Below are 12877 nucleotides of genomic sequence, written 5' to 3' on the forward strand. Positions count from 1 at the left end.
CTGCTATGAGCAAAGATGTCCAATCACCTTCTGGTAGAACCTCTCCCTTTTAGATTAATTTGTTAGGGTTTTTTTTAATAACAGATTAACTAACTTTTACGTCATGAACTTAAGAGAAATTGCCAGTTAATTTGGAATGAGGACCGATATTTCATTTCTTTGGGCTCTGGAACAGACAGAGAGGAGAAAGGGAGAAACTGAGGAGTTAATTGTGTTTCAAGATGAAGACTGGGGGACACTATGCTTCTGTAAGTCATCCAGTTGAACTATAAATGAGGTTTCATTTCTTTTCTCATCTTGTTACCAGTTGTACCAGTTGTGTATGTACTGTATATAGAAACACAGAAGCAATAAAGTATTTTTAAATCAATTTCTTTAAACCTGTAATTTTCTAAATTAATTTTAATGAGGACTTAGGTTAAGAGGTTGCTTATTTTTCAAGTTACTTAAAATGAAACAGGACTGGAAAGGGATTTCTCAGTTAAGTATCTTCCTTTATACATAAAAGTTCATTTAATGAGATTTTTCAAAGCCCTGTCTTCCTTTACTTTCCATTTTATTCACTCGAAGGGAAGAAATTTTGTTATTTTTTGTATTTTTAATTCCCATCCTGAGCTTTTTGATTATCAACTTTTCAATACAGAGATGTTTTTTCTTTTTAATTTATTTATTCAAAATCCAGCTCAAATCCCAGAGAAAAAGAATGCATTTTCATGGTGTTTAGCAGAAGATTTCAGAGCAGTTTATTTATAAAATAGGTAAAGTTGGACTGATCCACACTGGGTTTCTGCTCCTGATATATCTGGTCGAGACAGGTGGTCTGTGTGGTGGGTGGGGAACTGGCTGACAAGCTGCACCCAGAGGGTGGTGGTAAATAGCTCCTTTTCAAACTGGTAACCTGTCAGAAGTGGGGTCCCCAAAGGATCGATATTGGGCCCAACACTGTTTAATATCTTCATAAGTGATTTGGATGATGGCTTCAAGTGTACCCTGATGAAGTTTGCTAGTGATACCAAACTGAGTGGGGAAGTGGACACTTTGGAAGGGAGAGCCACCCTGAAGGATGACCTGGATAGGCTGGAGCAGTAGGCTAGCAAGAACCTTATGAAGTTCACCTGAGACAAATGTAAGGTCTTGCACCTGTGAAAACAGAACCCAGGAGTGCAGCACAGGCTGGGATCTACCCGGCTGGGGAGCAGCTCTGTGGAAAGAGACCTGAGGGTCCTGGTGGACAACAAGCTCAGTATGAGAGAACACAGTGCTGCTGCGGCAAAGAGAGCCAACAGGATGCTGGGTGGCACCAGCAAAGGCATCACCAGCAGAGATAAAGAAGTCATTATCCCACTTGACTCAGCGCTTGTCAGGACACACCTGAAAATGAGGTTTAAAAGCAGAAGTTTCCATTACTTTTTTCAAGTTCTCAGTTGCTTCTAATTTCATTTGCTATGCAGCACTATTGCAGTTCTCCTTTAGAAGATTCAAATTATCGCATTCGATTGCTTTACTTGTTAGAAGTAAGCATTTAAAAGTGGGAACTTTGCTTACTAGAAGGATTTGTATGAGTTTTTATGTACTACATGTGATAGTTGCTTGTATCTGTGACAAAAATGAAGATTTGAGGTCAACTGCTGTGAAGGGTGAGGACACTGTGGTTTTTCTATATTTCTGTTGCGGAAGTCTGGGCTATAATGTAGTTCCACTCATTACAGTTTCAGTAACAGCAACATTCTTCAATTGTAAATGCATATTTAATTTATAAAGTCCTTACTTGTTAAGTCCAGATCACTTCTTCATGCTTAGTTTTCCCTTGTATATTTAGACTGTTTGAAAGGCTCTTGTTACCTGTTGATAGCAGTGGAAGACTCTGTAAGTTAGAAAAAGAGCTTGGTTTTGAATGGGTTTTTTTTCTATTATATTATATTATTTAAATGATTACAATACAAGAGATGGCTCTAATGTCCCAAAGAATAAAAACTTCCTAATAAAGAGGGCAAGTTTACTTAAACTGTTTAATCTGATTTAGTCTCAGTTTATCTTGTTTGCCGTAACCCCATACTTTCTATTTTTATAGTTGCATAGTAGTTCCCTTAGTTTTACCTATTACATTTTTGGGCTGTATGTTGGGTAGATGTTTCATGCTATGGTTTATAGATTAAAATCACTTCAAAAAATTATATTTTTTCCCCTGATGATGTGTATTTGGAGGGGAGTGTTCTAAAAGCAAGCAGCACAAGCCTGGCATGAGACCTAGTGCTGAAGCACACCAGTGTTTCCTGTTGTTGGCGTATCAGGCCTGACACGTAATAAAAGCTTGCATGTGATCTAGGCTTCCTCCTTTGAGGGCTTTTGCAGGCCAAAGGGAAATCCACTTTGTTTAAAAAAGCAGTGTGAAGAACAGAGGAGATGCAGTGTGGTCATTGCTTCTCCAGCTTATGAACAGTACTGGAAGAAAAATCGAGGAGAGATCTGTTCTGCAAGTCAGCTAGTGTGTTCAAGGGCTGTCGGGCATCTGACGCTGCCAGACTACATGAGCCCAAAAGCTGTGTCTACAGGGTCACGGGGAGAGGGAGAGAGTGGCTGCATGGCACAGACCAGGGAGACTCTGGGATTGCTGGAGGGTCAGAGTGGAGGAGTTGGGGTATGGCTACAGGGTTGCCTTAGAGTTATGTTGCACCCAGGATTCAAGGCTGGGAACGAAGTAAGCAGGGTGCATTGCCCTGTGTGCTGATTTCCTATATGTGTTGCCAAAAATAGCCTACTTGACTCAGAAAAATCCCTGAACTACCAATTCCTGGAAGCTAGGAAAGAGTAGACTGAGGCAATCTTGCCAAATGCTTGCTCTGTTATTTCTGTGACCACAGGGTAGAGGTCAATGGCTGGTGGTGTGATCTAGGGTGCTGCTCTTATGTTCCTCTAAAACAAAGAGCTGAGTTTAAGCCCCAACCTGCTCTTGGCTATGCGACCTGTCAGTCATTAGATAACAGGGCAAAGGCAAAATACCTTTTTCCCAGCATTTTTCTCTGAAAACTGAAAGTGAAGTGTTCAGCCAACATGTCCCACCTGTGTCAGTCTTTCTTTGGCCAAGAAAGGAGGAGAGGGGCTGCAAAGCATAGGCTGCTTTTCAGTGTAGTGTGAGATCAGGACCCTGGCACGGTGCTTAGAGGGGAAATGGGAGTGAATGGTAGGAAGAAGGAAAGCAAAAAAGGTAGGATGGGGACGAAGGAAGGACAGTGAGAAAAGGTCTTGCTCTGTGACAACAGGGAGAGGAAGAAGGTTGGGGATCTGAGGTTTCCAAAGGCAATATCAATCATGTGGGACAGAGTTACTCATCTGATATAGCACACTGAAATGTACATTCTTATATCTCTCCAAATGTATCAAAAAAGGAACAGTTCTTCCTCACTCACCTCTTCTTCTACTCCCTCCCCAACAGCAATGTCATAGCAATCATATGTTAGGTACTGTTCCAGACTTTTTGATTACAGTTGGCTTGAAGCCATACGTATTGGGTTTTCATGTGTTTGTAGACATGACAGGTAACATAGGTGGGGAACTTTTTAAAACAAAACCCAAGTATTTACAACCAGAACAAGGAGGAGTGCACAGGCAGACTTTCATCATGTGTTGTGTGTTCTTCAGAGTCTGTGGTGACTCAGAGGCACATAACCTGCCTGAGAGGGCACAGGTGCTAGGTAGGGAAGAGGCTGGAGCCTCATACTGCCAGACGGGGATAGCAGACTTGCAGGGGCTGGCAAAGAGCTGGGACCACATGGTTTCTTTTCTGGGTGGAACGGGGCTTCTTGTGCTCATGCTTTAGTGCTGCATTCTCAATCAGCAAGGTATTACACAACTTTTAACATTAGTTGTCTTACTTGCTATACAGGACCAATGTATTTGTAGTTCAGGAAATGATTTTTATATCTCCTTGAATCTGGATGTTTGAGTCTTTCCTGAAATGTTAATTCACCACGGGGCTTTTCACCTAGATCTGAACTGTCACATAAGGTAACGTATCTGGGCAGTGCCTCTCTAAAATCCCATCCAAATTACTGTGTCCCTCCTTCACTGTTGGTGTTACTAGCTCTAATGGGCATATTCCATAGCCTTTTTTAGGGGGTGAAATAAGCAAGTCTTCTCTGTGAACCTGTCACGTGGAATTGTCCAGGAGCTTCTCTGTCTGAAATGGGAGAAAGGGATATGTGGGAGGATGCTAGAGAATGAAGAATGTGTGAGTTATTTAGTATGAGCCCCAGACGCAGAGTGAGCACATCGCTAAATAGAAGTGAAAGTACAACATGCCCTCCCTCGCATCCTGACTGTGTCAGCTTAATAGATTACTGAACCCTTAATGATTGTGGCCAGAAGAGGGCTTTGAGGCATTGCAAAAGAGCCTGGGACGACTCTTAAATGAAAAATGTAGTAGTCTTGGTGGTGGCTTGTTTTCTAACTTCTGGGTGGTTGTGTTTTGAAAACAAATGGGACGAACAGCACTGGATGAAGCTCTTTTACTTGGAGTTCATTTTAGAATGAAATTAAGTTGATGACATAGACATCGATTACTCTTTGGTTAGCGTAAGCCTGTCCTTTGAAGGATGATTTTTTTGCTCTAAATATTCTCTTGAATCTGTTTTTTTTTTCCTCCTAAGTCACATAAGAATCCAGAGGAGTAAACTTTACTGGGATAGAACAGTCCCTCTCAAGTCAGTTCTTCCTGCAATACACAAAATTGTGCATACTCTGTCATCTGACAGCAATACCATGCTATAGCAGTCAGTGTTCCCTGGTACAGCCATCCATTAAAATTCTTGTCCTGCCCCTCCGCTTGTTATTCTCTTTCTTCACTGGCCAGCTCTGAAAATAGACAAGTACTTTTCACCCACTGCCTTCATGCTTGGGCCCTCTGTAGGAACCTGTTATTTTTTGGTTCAGCTTGATATGGGGCTCTCCCTTTCAGTTCTAGATCTCTGCTGCAGGTTGTTTGTGATGATTGGGACAAGTTATATGACAAGCACTCTGCTGTGGCATGGCAGCCAGCTCTGAAGGATCTCATAGAAGAGCTTCTAGGTGGGACGTGCCCATTGGGAGTTCGGCAGATGAGAGGCATGGCAAAAGTACCTGCAGTCAAAGAAACATGACAAATTAATGTTTCCTCCCCCCTCCCTTTGCCATCTTTCAGTCAGTTCTTTCCACTCCTTCCTACCCCTCGGTTTTCCCTGAGCCAGGTGAGTCATGCTTTCCAGTCACACCTCCCCTCTTTGCCTGAATCAGCTTCTCTCAGGGAATTGTCGCTTGCCACTGGGAAGGCGGCTATTTCTGTCTTTAGCTGTTTCTTCCTTCTAATGGTTTCTTCTATTTCTGCTCCACCTTTATCATTTTGGCCCTGTGTATTTGTGTTATTATTATTTGCTTCTGCTGTGTCTTGTTTTTGCCTTTGTTCTGGTAAGTAAGAACAAAAAAAAAAGTTATGGAAAAGAAGATACAGTCTTAAAAGTCCAATGAAAAAAAATAAAGAGCTCCAGTAACAAGCAGATATGACAATTATTATGCATTGTTGTAAAATGCATCCAACATACACATATCTTCCAATTCGAACAATTTTATATCCACCATTTGAAACGTGGCTTCTTTACATCAACAAATTAACTCCTGATGTCCTGTTATACTCATTCCTCTGTGCAAAAAGTATTGCTACAAGTAGATATTTTGATTTCTGACTGAAGTAATGATTTTTCTTCCTGCTCTGCCACACATCAGCTGCTTGGCTGTGGCATTGTTACTCTGCCCTTCTGTGCCTTGGATTGTTTCTTGTTCTGTTTGGATTTTTCTTTTCTTTGAAGCAGGGATTGTACCTTTGCACAGCTGAGTGGTGCCCAGGAGGGGGTTGACCTCCAGTGCATTCACAGCTGATAACAAGCATCCCCCATGGCTTTAGGAGCCAAAGCACCTGAGCTGCCACATTCAAGAGTCAGCAACACCTGGGGAGAAAGGGATCGAGCAGCTGGCTGATCTGAGTGGTGGTCCAGGTGCTGCTCCTACCACCCATGATAGTGGGCCATCTGAGCCTCTCTAGGGCTGCAGTCTCCCCTCTTTGCAAAGAGAGATCTCAATACCTGGTGAGGGCACCCAGAGACCTCTCAGGTCCCTGATGGCAGCATGCTTTGCTCCACAGTTGCTGTGGGAGAGAGCAGGGCAAGGGTCTGGCCAGGGCACTGTCCTGCCGTGTGTTAGTCAAGACTGAAGGCACCATGGGCCTTCAGTAAGCAAACGACCAAATACTAGCCCTGGCTGGAACAAACCACCCTTATTTCAAAGAAAAGTATTGAGCTCATCAAGATTATCAGTTGAACATGTTCCAGTGATATAATACATCTGCAAACAGGAAGATGAAGCCCACACAGTGTTTCCTGCCTGCAAGGGAAAGGTTTCAAAATGATCACCTTTGGGAAGGAGATGTTTTGTTCTACCTCCCTCCTGCAATTTGCTGAGGTAGGGCGAGGCTGGGGGTAAAGTCTGAGGGGTTTTTTTTGCTTTTAACATCTATGTTCCAGTGCAGGATGCACAGAGGATGCACTAGGCAGGGAAATAAGTGGTTCAGTGCTTTTACCTTGTTGATGCCAGCTGCTGGAAACCATATGCGCTAACTGCATTTGGGAAGGGATAACAAAAGGCACTGAAGCAAGGGGTGGTTTGCTTTGAGGAAATTTGGGTGTTCCATCTTTGCTTGCCATGTTTGATAAGCATGGTACCCATGCCACTGCTGAAAAGAGAAGAAAATGGATTGTGATTCAGATGGATCTATTCACCTTTGAGGAAATCCTGGAAACTTCTTCCATGCTGAAGTTTATCATATCAAGATTATACAAAACACCAGGTGACTATTTTACATCTGTGATAAAGGAAAGTACAGTTTTTTTCCCTTTTATAGCCCCCATTGTATTTTAATCAGACTTCTGGCTGCATAGAGCTTTAATGCTAAGTGACGCTAGCCTCCGTGAAACTTGTCCCGACCTTTCTGAGAGCAAAATCCCACTGAAATGCAGGCAGTTGCCACGGGGAGGTGTTTGCCCTGCTCCACCTCCCGAAGGCTGGAGCTGTTTTTTGTTCTGTGGAACACCGTATCTCTCTTGCTTCCTATGTGACTGCTACGCAGGCACCTGCTTGTCCGGGTTCCCCCGTAGTGCCAAGGCAGGAAAGGGCTGCGAGACGTGGCTTGTCTGCCTGTACACAAGCAGGAGGAGCGCAGGGAGGAGAACCCAACGCTGTAAGGAAAGAAACCCTGCCGCGTTGTTCGCTGAAATTTTCTCTTCACCTCTTTGTCGTACAGCTCTTTTTCATTGTTCTTGCTGTGAAACTTGCTTCGGTGTATTCTAGACCCTTTTTTGGCAGCATTACGCCAGCCCGGGGTTTCCTGCCAGCCTCTTTGGCAGGGGAATGTCCCCACCAGGGCTTACCCTGCCTGGGAAATTCCACTGTGCAGAAAAAGTCCAAGGAGCCATGCTCACACCACCCTCCTCCTCCACCCTGCCGCTTCCTCTCACATGTCATGACATCCCCCACCCTGGTTAACCAGGGCTGAAAGATAAGTCATGTGTGATACATCGCAATAAAAAGAGCCCCTTGGGTACTCAACCTGAAGCTGTAATAAATTTGGGTAGGGCAATGATGTTTAGGATGTCTTTTTTAATTTCTTTTTTTTTCTGTGATCAGAAAGCCAGAGTAAGCAGGACTTTTGTAGAAGGGCGGGGGGAAGTTTCCTTGCTGCTGCTTCTCTGTTTCATACTGTTAAACCTCAGAGGAACTTTTCAGTCATTCACACAGACGTGGCCATAAGGGACAATCAGTTGCCAGTGGGGTGCAAAGAACCGCCTTATATTTCATAGAGCTATTTCTAACTTCACTTCTGCGACATGAAGGTACACTATTATTATTTTATTTGCTTTATTGTTTAAAACCTGTAATTGACTGGAACAATATTGGCTTCGCATTATTGTTTTACTTCTAATAGCCTTGCAAGTGGGTTGTGTTATAATTGTCCATATGTGTTTTTGGGGTCAGGTATGGAAGAATGACTGGCTTTTGGGAAGGTAATGGGTAACAACCAATCTTGAAGAAACCACAATAAATGGCAGGATTTTTGAAAGCCCACAGTAGAGCTAGAAGCAAAATATGCTTACATAACTCAGACATTTTGGGCAATTCTCTTTGAGTCAATCTTGTTTCAGGGAGGATGTAGTAGCTTTCCAGGGTTTAGATAGATGGAAGGGAAGCTAGGCTCCAAGAGCCCTGCATGAAATGTTGTTAGTGGAAGCAGGTGTTTTGTATAATTTTGATTACATTTTTTTTCCTGGCAGCTCATCAGTAATTTTGGAATAGCAGAGCATCGTCAGCATACAAGCCTGCCAGCTTCAATAGGACAGAAATAAACTGTCAATGCACAGTGTGAGACAACACAGGGAAACACGTATAAAAATAGGGATCCACACCTACTTTCTTGTAGTTTAGGAAAAAAATTTCTGGGAATGAAAAGAAGTAAGTTTAATGAATTTAAACTTCACTTGAAAATTTGTTATGCTAAGAGGTTTATTAAACGAAACCATAAACTTATTTTCATCGTCTGGTAAGGGTTTCTTTGGCTTACCGCATGAGGTTGATTATGCAGTACCCTGGTTCATTACCTGTGCCAATATCTGGCAATCGGGGAAGGTAGCTCAGCACTAAGCTTGCAAAGGATGAAATGTGGTTTGGATTTTAGACAAATTGTAGGGGCCCGTTTGTACTGTGGTGTCATTGGAGACTTGCATGTGGCTGGGGAAAGGTAGCTTGCAAGTACGTTAGATACAAGCCAGGTATTTTCAGCTTGGACATTGTGACTTCCCTGGAGGCACATAGGGAGCAGAGAAAGGGTGATACCCTGGGCTCAGACTGGGTGACCATGAGTCAAGACTGTATTTCTGCTCTAAACAAAACTCCAGTATCAGCTTAGCTCCTGAGGCAAAGGATTCCTTTTTGGCTAGCTAGGGGTTTTATTGATCTTCTTTACAGCAAGCCACGTGTTTCCCGTTGCGTTTAATGGCAGCGGATTGGAGGAGGGTGTGTGTGGAGAAAATGTCCTGTGCCTCCGGGTGCCAGGCATCGGCAAAGTCCTGGGCTGCCTGGGCCATCCGAGCAGTCTTGCGCCTTGGCCTGCCTCCGCCAGAGGCCCGCTGCTACCCCAGGAGCCGCGGCTGCGCTATTGGCAGCAGCAACCAGCACTGCACAAAAGGGCTTCCAGCACCTCTTCTAGGCGCTGGGGACCTTCTCTTCCCAGCCTTGGGCTGCTCGGAGCAGCAAGGTGGCAGACACAGCTCCATCCCTCCCTCCAGGTCTGCCTCATGCTGCAGCCCGGACGGCCTGACCTGGCTTTGCTTCTAGCCGCGGGCTTTTGGGGGCAGCAAAACTCAGTCCTGACTGTGCTGCTGGGAAACCCGCCTGTGATTTTTTGCATTCGGTCACAGACTGCCGAGATGAAACGTGCAAGGCAGAAAACAAGAACTGCCTTTACTTTTGCTTTCTTCTTAAGAAATTGGCAGGAAATTAAAAGGAAACTTGAACATTCATGGGCTAGCTTGTGTGAAGAGCAGCATCCTGTCAGACAGGATGCTTCTGGCTTTGGTCGGAGTCTTTTCCCAGCTAAGAACTGGAGGAGGAAGGCAATGCCTGGGAACAGAGCTTTGCACCGCACCCCACCAAATCAAAGAGTTTATTTCTAACTTTCTTGATCTTTTATGCTAACTCGTGCACGAGTTACATATTGCTGTAAATTTGTCATTACTGTCATGGATTTCTTTCTAAGTGTGTAGCAACTGGCTGTTAAGTCTGTAGAAGCAAGAAAGAACACAGTAGTAATATCCTTTCCATGATATTAATATCCTTTATGCAGTCATAGGACACCTGTGGTTGAGACACATGTGGCAGCAAATTCTGACCCATAGAATGATGTTGTCTCAGCACACGTTTAACTGAAGATAAAACTTGCCCTGGTATATGCGATTCATCCCAAACACCAGGAAAGTTTTAGTACTGCTGCTTGGAAGCAGAATTTTCCCCTACCATAATACAATTTCATTTGGCTGCCTTGGTTTAGGTGCTTTTCTAAATGAGAAAATTTCCTGTTTATTGAATTTTTGTCTGACTAATGGAGGACAGCTCTACAGCTGAGTTTCAGGACTTTCCCAAGGTCAGCCAGCCATGTGTTTTGAGAGCTGGGATTTCTCTAGTGAATGGAAGTCTGAACTTTAAACTCTGTAAACTGGAAAACAGTGAAATAAGATCAAGACGTAAGACAAGGACATTCCCTTCAATGATCTTTGCAGTGTTGACATAGCACAAGTGTCTGTCTTTTACCGTGGTTACCTTGTCTCTCTCTGGGCTTTTCTGCATGCCAATATGCACCCTTGAGCTAAAGGTATGCTCACAGGCTGTGTATGATTGTGCAAATCAGTGCTGAGGCTTCCTGTGAGTGTTGATCCTGCCATAAAACCACAGCACAGATGAGCTGCATACATGCCAACACTGTGTCTGGGATTTCTGGACTGGTCAGCTCAGTTAGATCTGCTGTCTGGTAGATGTGACTGTTTTGTCATGTCCAAGAAGTGGGTAAATTTTCAAAATCTGCCTGGACAGTGTTTTTGAGTGGAAAAAAATGTGAAAAAACTTCCCACTTGTTTGGGAAGCCTGGATGTACGCCATCATCAACCTTAGATAGGTTACCCATTACTATGCATAAACTGAGATACTAGGAAAGCAGGATCCTGGGAAGATTGTTGTTTGAAAAATCTTAGTTTTCTGGGTTAAAATCTCACTTTTAAACTAAACTAAAAGCAGTTTTCATCCCATTCCAGTACTGAAGAGTCAACTGGCGATGCTACATTGGGACAGCTCTGCAGTCCCTGCTAGAAAGTGGTTTCGTTTTACAGGTGGTTGAAGTGGTTCTTGTTTGTGGAAGGTAGCAAGAATGAAATTGAAGTCCACCAGAGCCTAACTCACCTGCTGTGCACAGACTCGTGAATCTGACAGCAGAAAATAAAATCCATGTGGCTCAGAATGTCTGGTTTTACCTAAGGCTGGTTACCTGAGTTAGGAGAAAAACGTCTTCAGCATGAGTTACGAGGAAAACTGATGCTTGCCCCTTCAGACCTCCATTGATACTCCTTAACAGAACCAAGAAACTGCACTAACTCCCTTTCTAAACCCAAATATTGTAACAAGAAAAGTATTTTGAGGCAAGAACACGCACTATTTACCTCATCTATGTACACACAGTATTCTTTCCAGGTGACACATGACATTGCACTTTGCTATGGGGAAATGGCCTTTTGCTCCTTGTTTACACACTGTGACTTCAGCGGTGCATGTGTCCCTCCTGCAAAGAGCTAATGAACTAATGAGATATGTAAGCTTATGAGAAAACATGACTAACCAGGACAGTGAGCACATTGAGAGGAATGTCCACAAACACAAGGTGTACATACAAGGAAACTGTTTACCTGCACAGAAATCAGATCCACTTAGCCAGCTTTGTAACACTTGCTGGGTTTGGGGTTTCTTCCTCCGTACTGCTTTTAGCTGCCTTATATACACACTTAAGAGAAACCCACTTTATTTTTGTGGGTGAGTTTTGTTGTTGTTTTATTTATTTATTTTTTTAATTTTTTAATATCAAATAGCCTTGGAAGAAAAAAGCAGAATTGAGGGCATTCTTCGGATCAAAGGAGCAAACCCCAAAAGACATATGTTAAATAAATAGTCTGAGTTTTCCATTAATATGAAGAATTATACACACCCTCTTTTGAAGTGCAGGCTAATCCCAGAACATCAGTCCTGGAGACCTGCGTCTGGGAAGAATGTAGCAATACAAGTATAGCAAAGAGGGAAGAAACACTGACTCCTCTGTACTGGTTTTTAGAGCAAAAATGTGTCATGAACTGTTTCCAGTCTGCTGACGTGTGCTCTTCTAAACCGTTAAAGCAAACACACGTATTGATCCTGAGCAGTCTCTAGGAGTGAGACAGTTACTAAGCTTTTACCTCTGTTTTTCTTGATGGTGTTCTGAAGCAAACTGAGAGTTGTGCTGGATGGCTTAGGGGTTTGCGTGCTGTGTGGAAATGCTGCTTGGGTGCTGAGGCGTGGTGGCAGTGTTTGGAGGCTGATTACACCTGTTGGAGAATAAGGAGCATTTAACATCCATACAGCAAATATTCCCTTGTATTAAGCAACTAGATTGTAAACAACCACCATTTTTATTCCCAGTTTAAGAAATACTGCAAAGGTTATACCATTCCAGAAATGTCTTGAAAAACCAAGTTCTTGTTACTAATAATTTTTGTCTGCTACTTCATCTAGAAGCTGACCCTTGTCCTGTGCTGCTCCTTAGGAGCTGGACCAAAGAGAAATATTTTTTCTGCTCCCATAGCCACTGAACTGTGGGCTGCTCTGAGAGCTGGCACGCTTATCACTCCCAGTTAGGAGGGATTGCATGCCTGACAGAGCGAGTGCGTGCTGCTCTACAGGGAAGGCAAAGCTCCACTTTCTGGACTTGATTTAATTATGTATTTATTTGTGTATTTATTTAAAGCCTGCATCCTCTATAGCATTCACCCCAGTACATGCCCCAGGGACCAAGATGCACAGGTGCACTGATGCTGTAAATGCTAGCCCTTTCCTTACGGCCGACAGGCCACATTCACACAGTGCAATGACCCTTTGCCTTGGTCTCTTCTGAGCCCTATGTGGCCCTCCCTAGGATGCATCTTCTGTTCCTTTGGGTTTTTTTTTTCTTTACAGCTGTTGCATGTGTGACCTGGAGCTACAGCTTCAAGAGTATTTTCTGAGGGGAAAG

The sequence above is a fragment of the Mesitornis unicolor genome, unplaced genomic scaffold (genome assembly GCF_000695765.1).
Source record: "Mesitornis unicolor isolate BGI_N332 unplaced genomic scaffold, ASM69576v1 scaffold13796, whole genome shotgun sequence".
Lineage (NCBI taxonomy): Eukaryota > Metazoa > Chordata > Aves > Mesitornithiformes > Mesitornithidae > Mesitornis > Mesitornis unicolor.